We start from the raw sequence: 7,748 nt of genomic DNA, 5'->3' as shown, positions 1-7,748 counted from the left end.
ATTTTGACATTTCCCTCTGATATAGAGCTGCAGTCCTCTCCTTGGCTATGATGTGTATTGGCCTCTCTGTTCATGTCTGCCTCAGGCTGTTCTGAGCGAAAACTTATGTAGTCCAGCTTGACTCACAATATCCACTGGAAAAATATTCCAGTCACTGTTTGTTACTTTATCCCAGGTAGTGCAAGAAATAATTTCTCAGATTTAAAGCAATACCACCGAATCCCAACATGATGCTTTAAAGTTGATTATATGATTTCAATTTTCATTTAAAAGAAGGAATAGGTTAAATGTCACAGAATGTCCTAGAAAAGAAAAAGATTAAGAAGTGAGCCAGCACTGCCCTACATTAGAGCATGTTCCAAAGCAACACTAAATGAATATGTAGCACTGGGTGGGGACAGCTCCGCGGTTATAAGAATTTAATATATCCTAAGGGAGGCCACATAAGATGACCAGGAAAGAAACGAACAGTGGTTAGTAGTTAGCAATTAGAGCAAAAAATCCATTTGTACTTATATCATATGCTACATGATACTGTAAAAAAAAAAAATCCTAAATATTAATTTATGGAAAAAGTTGAGTATTTATCAAACATCTAATTGCTGGATTACTCTATTAACTTTAGAAGACTAAATCGCAAAGCCAGAAGTCAATAAATGTAGCTAAAGAAAGGTCAAGGCTGGGTGAGATGGCGCCTGCCTTTTAATCCCAACACTTTGTGAGGCCAAGGTGGATGGATCACTTGAGGTCAGGAGTTTGAGACCAGCCTGGCCAACATGGTGAAACCCTGTCTCTACTAAAAACACAAAAATTAGCTGGGTGTGGTGGCAGGCACCTGTAATCCCAGTTACTTGGGAGGCTGAGGCAGAAGAATCGCTTGAACCTGGGAGGCAGAGGTTGCAGTGAGCACAGATCATGCCACTTCACTCCAGCCTGGGTAACAGAGGTAGACTCTGTCACAAAAAAAAAAAAGAAAGAAATGTTGAAAACATTCATATCCCAAGAAAAATCTTCCTTAACCAAAGTAGAAAGTCATACAAGAGGCTGTGAAACTGAAAACCAAATTTAGCAAAAATGATAAATACAGCAAATTCTTTACTATTTAAAACATTCATACAAGCTGGTAAGAAAAACACACAGATCCTAGTAGATCAATGAAGATTTCAATAAAAGGAAGCATAATTAGTAAATAAAAAACTTAAAATTAGGAACCTCACTAAAAATAAAATATATGCATAAAAATATCTGTGAGGATTTTTTGGCAATTCAAACTGTTAGAAGAGGGTGTGGAATTTGCTACTCTCATCTTCTGTTGCTGGCAGTGTGAATTGCTACAAATATTTTGGAAAACAATTTAACAATATTATATAAAGAACAGTAAAGTCTTTATTTGCCTTGAGACAATAATCCCACTTCTGGAAACTTGGAATAAAAAAGCCAAAATAAATAAGAAGAGGTGGGATTTAGCAGAGGAAGAAAGGAAGAAGACAGGTTTTGAAGTTAAGAAGTTGGGCCGGGAACAGTGGCTCACGCCTGTAATCCCAGCACTTTGGGAGGACGAGGGGGTGAATCACCTGAGGTCAGAAGTTTGAGACCAGCCTGGCTAACATGGTCAAACTCCATCTCTACTAAAAATACAAAAATCAGCTGTGCATGGTGGCATGCTCCTGTAATCCCAGCTACTCCAAAGGCTGAGGCAGGAGAATCGCTTGAACCTGGGAGGCAGAAGTTGCAGTCAGCAGAGATCGCACCACTGCACTCCAGCCTGGGTGACAGAATGAGACTCCACCTCAAAAAAACAAGAAGTTGGAAGAAAGAAAGGAAGAAAACAAGCTATATATTCAACAATAAGGCATTAATTAAGTTATGGTACAATGAAGCCATTTGAAATATGACCAGGTTCCGTGGTTTACATCTGTAATTCTAGCACCTTGGGAGGCCGATACAGGATTGTTTGAGCCCAGGAGTTTGAGACCAGCCTGGCCAACATAGCAAGACCTTGTCTCTACAAAAAAATTTAAAAATTAGCCATGCTCAGTGGTGTATAATTGTAGTCCCAACTACTCATGAGGCTGGGGCAGGAGGATGGCTTGAGCTAGGGAAGTTGAGGCTACAGTGAGCCATAGCATGCCACTACACTCCTACTCCTGCCTGGGTGGCAGAGCAAGATCCTATCTATTTAAAAAAAAAAAAAAAAAAGGCTTGGCATGGTGGCTCACATCTGTAATCCCAGCACTTTGGGAGGCCAAGGTGGGCAGACAGGAGTTCAAGACCAGCCTGGCCAACATGGTAAAAACCCTGTCTCTACTTAAAATACAAAAATCAGCTGAGCGTGGTGGCTCACATCTGTAATCCCAGCCACTCAGGAGGCTGAGATAGGAGAATCGCTTGAACCCAGGAAACAGAGGTTACAGTGAGCTGAAATTGCACCACTGCACTCCAGCCTGGGGCAACAGAGCAAGACTCCATCTCAAAAAATGTGTGTGTGTGTATAGTAGCCTACATAAAGGAAGTAAAATGGCTACTGTGGAATGTTCAAAAAGGCACGCAGGGTCTATCATTGAGCACATGTGAAATGAGCTACCATGTAAACAAATGAGCATAAGAACTAATATTAGAATGTAAACAAATGAGCCTAAGAACTAATATTAGAATGAAATTTTCAAAAGGGAAAATAGTTGGGATTTACTGTTTCCATCCTCTAAATTTTCTTTACTGTTACTTTATAACCCTAACAATAGTAACAAATCATAGACAATGCTGAGAAGGAAACTAATACAGACCCCAACACCTCCAGACCAGCAGATACGACCCACTTTTCAGTGTTCACAAGGAGACGAGCAGCTTTTCATTGACCCCGCATGTTGCTAGAATAGGGATGGCAAAGAAAACCTAAGAAAAATGAAAAGAAATAGACCTGGCCGGACTTGGTGGCTTAAACCTGTAATGCGAGCACTTGGGAAGCCAAGTCGGATGGATCACTTGAGGTCACGAGTTCCAAATCAGCCTGGTCAACATGGTGAAACCCCATCTCTACTAAAAATACAAAAGTCAGCCAGATGTGGTGTATTCCAGCTACTCGGGAGGCTGAGGCAGGAGGATCACTTGAACCCAGAAGGTGGAGGTTGTAGTGGGCTGAGATTGCACCACTGCACTCCAGCCTGGGCGACAGAGTAAGACTCCATCTAAATAAACAAATAAATAAAGGAAATAGACTTATTTGTGTTTTCATTTAAGCCAGGAGATGCTGAAACATAGCCCCTTTCTAGGTACACATGGGAGAATATCATTCAGGTAAACGATTATTCATATTTCCACGCAAGCTTTTAGCAAGCACCTGATAAAATCTTCTGAATAAGGATTGAGGATTGAGTCACTTACTGGCACTTTGTTGTATTAATCATCAGCATCAAATAATAAACTATTAGTCACTCAGTTGTACAGGCTGCTACACGGGCCTTTATCTGATAACAATGCACTTCACCGTAGTTACAAAGATACTTTTTCTAAGAAAATAGTATAATGAGGCCTTTGAACAGGCTTTCTCCCTCTTCCCATCTCCCTTACCCTTGTTTGATTGCTTTGGTGGCTGAATTTGGTCAGGAGGAGGGGAGCAAAGGGACTGACTGACTCCCTGCTCTAGGCTTTAGCTATTAACATCAGGGAACAGGTTTTCCTTTGTAATGATTAATACCAACATGGTGGAATTTTCCTATTGTTCAGTTGTCATTTCTAAGCTCTGCATTGCTGTCAGCCTGGCAGCCAAGAAAAACCCCTCTAACAACCCCAGAAACCACTGCCCTGGCTTGGGATCAATGGGCAGCAGTGTTTCTGAGCTGACAGTTTCAGGTGGAAGAGAGCAGATTTTCCGCCCTACCTGCTTTGGCCTCCTCAACTGTGAAACGCTTCAAGTGCCTATTTCCTTTCAATATCTAAGCCCAAGACTATAAATAAGAAAAAGATCTCCATTTCCTGCCTGCTGCTCCTCTGGTTGCAAAACTGTCTTTTGACAGATTATTAGAATCTTTAAAGTTGAGAGGTGAGTTTGGTTTATTTTTTTTTTCATTTGTTTCTTTTCCAGTGCTTACACTGATGGATTTAGAACATCTGAAAGGCAGGGTACAATTTAGTTTCCAGGGCGGCATTCAGTCGCACGTTTTTCAGAATTCCGCTGGCCCTGCGGTGGAGATGCTGGGAAGGGCCACCTGGAGGAAGCCGTGGCTGCTAGTTAGCAAAGCGTTTCTGCAATCTGCATTTTATATAAGGAATACGGGTCTTAAAAATACTTCCAGTACAGTTCTGGCTTCAGATGGACAGATTGTTTACTGTTCTATATTGTATAGCTAATATAATTTGGGTCTTCATAAATGATTGACTCCAGCTGGCGCAGGGGCTCAGGCCTGTAATCCCAGCACTTTGGGAGGCTGAGGCAGGAGGATTGCTTGAGCACAGGAGTTTAAGACCAGCCAAGGCAGCATAAGGAGACCCCATCGCTACAAAAAATTTTAAAATTATCTGGATGCAGCGGTTCACACTTGTGATCCCTACTTGGGAGGCTGAGGTGGGAGGATCACTTGAGCCCAGTTTGGCCAGGTGAGCCATGACTGCCCCACTGCATTCTAGCCTGGGTGGCAGAGCAAGATAAAAAAAAACAAAGAATTGACTCCCTTGTAGACACTGATATGAGCAATAAACTGGAGCAAGGCAAGAATCTCGACTCTGTAAATACTGTGCTGAGGCCACAGATCATTTAAAACTTTTGTATAAGGCCAGGCGCGGTGGCTCACGCCTGTAATCCCAGTGCTTTGGGAGGCCAAGGCAGGCGGATCACAAGATCAGAAAATCGTGACCATCTTGCCTAGCATGGTAAAACCCCATCTGTACTAAAAATACAAAAAAAAAAAAAAAAATTAGCCGGACATGGTGGCATGTGCCTGTAATCTCAGCTACTTGGGAGGCTAAGGCAGGAGAATCACTTGAACCTGGGAGGTTAAAGTTGCAGTGAGCCGAGATCACACCACTGCACTCTAACCTGGGTGACAGAGCGAGAGTCTGTCTCAAAACAAACAAACAAACAAGCAAAAACTTATGTATAATACAGTGACATGGGTTCAGGACATGCTCTCCTAGATACGGTACTGTGGCACTTGAGGAAACAGCAGAAGCAGGAAAGCCTCTCTCACCTTCCCCTCACTCCTCTCTGTAGCAGGTCATAAAACTCTCATTCCAGGGATGCTGTCCTATCCCAGGGGAAAGGGACGTCCTTACCTCTGAAGTCACGAGGATATGGAGAAGAATCTGAGCACACAGGCCTTGCTAAGTTCCCCCAGTTTATCTCCATTCGATCATACCCCTTTTTTCTGAGCACACTTCTTCACGAGGATCCACTTCTTCATCAGACTTACCATAAAAATACACAGGTTTCCCTGTCTTATTGGGTCTTTATTTCTGAAGGCTCCCATGTTACATAAAACTTATATTAAATAAATTCATATGCTTTTCTCTTGTTAATCTGTCTTCTGTATAGGGGGGCTCAGCCTTGAAAAGATATTACTTTTTCCTCCTCTACAGTTTCTGGTACCCAGAATGAGAATGTAAAAATGTCTCCTAATGCCTTCCTTTCTCAATTCAGGCCAGCAGGAGAAAACATTTATTTGGGTTGTGATATTAAATAAATCTGTATCTTTTTTCTTGTCAATCTGTCTTTAGTTACAGGTGTGTGAGGCAACTGAGACATCACACTCCCTCTGAAGCCTGCAGAAAAGATCCTGAGACAACTGACAAAAAGCCAGCAGAAGGCAGGAATTCTCACATAGGTCAGCTATCAGCATCTCTGTCTGTAATGCCCAGTCAAGACAGGTGATAAGGCGGGGTGTGGTGGCTCATGCCTGTAATCCCAGCACTTTGGGAGGCTGAGGCAAGTGGATCACCTGAGGTCAGGGACCAGCCTGGCCAACATGGTGAAACCTTATCTCTACTAGGAATACAAAATTAGCTGAGCATGGTTGCTCACTCCTGTAATCCCAGCTACCTGGGAGGCTGAGGCATGAGAATTGCCTGAACCTGGGAGGTGGAGGCTGCAGTGAGCTGAGATCCTGCCACTGCCCTCCAGCCTGGGTGACAGAGTGAGACTCTGTCTCCAAAAAAAAAAAAAAAAAATACAGGAGGTAAAAATTCAGGACAGTAGGAGAAAACATTTGTTTGGGTAGTGATATTACATAAATTTGTATGCTTTTTTTTTCTTGTTAATCTGTCTTTTGTTACAGGTGTGTTACGGTAAAGGGGTCAAGATCCAGATGCCAAGAGAGGGTTGTTGGATGTTGCCCAAGAAATAATTCAGGGCAAGTTCGTAAAGTGAAAGCAAGTTTATGAAGAAAGTAGAGGAATGGCTCTTTCCCTTCTGTGCACCACTGAAGATCCTGGTGTTGCCATGGGTCACTGCCCCACCCATTCTTACCAGTATTGTAAGAACAAGCCATACGTAACCAAAGTCTCGCTTCTGCAGAGGCGTCCCTGATGTCAAGATTCGCATCTTTGACTTGGGGTGGAAGAAGGCAAAAGTGGATGAGTTTCCGCTCTGCAGCCACCTGGTGTCAGATGAATATGAGCCGCTCTCCTCTGAAGTCTTGGAGGCTGCCCAAATTTGTGCCAATAAGCACGTGGTAAAACATTGTGGCAAAGATGGCTTTCATATCCAAGTGTGGTTCTACCCCGTCCACATCATCAGCATCAACAAGATGCTGTCCTGTGCTGACAGGCTCCAAACAGGCATGCGAGGTGCCTTTGGAAAGCCCCAGGGCACTGTGGCCAGGGTTCACATTGACCGAGTGATCATGTCCATTCATGCCATGCTGCAGAACAAGGAGCATGTGCTTGAAGCCCTGCAGAGCCAAGTTCCAGTTCCCTGGCCCCCAGAAGATCCACATCTCAAAGAAGTGGGGCCTCACCAAGTTCAATGCCAATGAATTTGAAGACATGGTGGCTGTGAAGCGGCTCATCCCAGATGGCTGTGGGGTCAAGTACATCCCCAATCGTGGCCCCCTGGACAAGTGGTGGGCCCTGCACTCATGAGGGTTTCACTGTGCTGCCCCCTCTTAATAACACTCACCAATAAATTCTACTTCCTGTACACCTAAAAAAAAAAAGAAAAAAAAAAAAGCAAGTAGAGAAATAAAAGAATGGCTACTCCCGAGCAGGCGCGGCAGCTCACGCATGTAATCCTAGCACTTTGGGAGGCAGAGGCAGGTGGATCATCTGAGGTCAGGACTTCAAGATCAGCCTGACCAAGATGGTGAAACCCCATCTCTACTAAAAATACAAAAATTAGCTGGGCGTGGTGGCAGGTGCCTGTAATCCTAGCTACTCCGGAGGAGAATAGCTTGAACCCGAGAGACGCAGATTGCAGTGAGCAGAGATTGCGCCAATGCACTCCAACCTCGGCGACAGAGCAAGACTCCATCTCAAAAAAGAAAAGAAAAAGAATGGCTACTCCATACACGGAGCAGCCCCAAGGGCTGCTGGTTGCCCATTTTTATGGTTATTTCTTGATAATATGTTAAACAAGGGGTGGATTACTTGGGCCTTCCTTTTTAGACTATATAGGGTAACTTCCTTATGTTGCCGTGGCATTTGTAAACTGTCATGGTGCTGCTGAGAGTGTAGCAGTAAGGACGACCAGAGATCACTCTCGTCGCCATCTTGGTGGCATGTGGTGCGTTTGGGCTGGCTTCTTTACTGCAATCTGTTTT

General features: G+C 43.7%; 1 pseudogene; it reads left to right on the top strand.

The window, feature by feature from the left end:
• The first annotated feature begins 6,385 nt into the window (after window positions 1-6,385).
• Window positions 6,386-7,071, top strand: LOC105732351 (large ribosomal subunit protein uL16-like; annotated as a pseudogene).
• Window positions 7,072-7,748: the final 677 nt, after the last annotated feature.

Source organism: Aotus nancymaae, unplaced genomic scaffold (genome assembly GCF_030222135.1).
Source record: "Aotus nancymaae isolate 86718 unplaced genomic scaffold, 86718_ANA_hifiasm-v0.15.2.pri h1tg000040l, whole genome shotgun sequence".
NCBI lineage: Eukaryota > Metazoa > Chordata > Mammalia > Primates > Aotidae > Aotus > Aotus nancymaae.
This window is presented reverse-complemented; position numbering and strand designations above follow the sequence as displayed.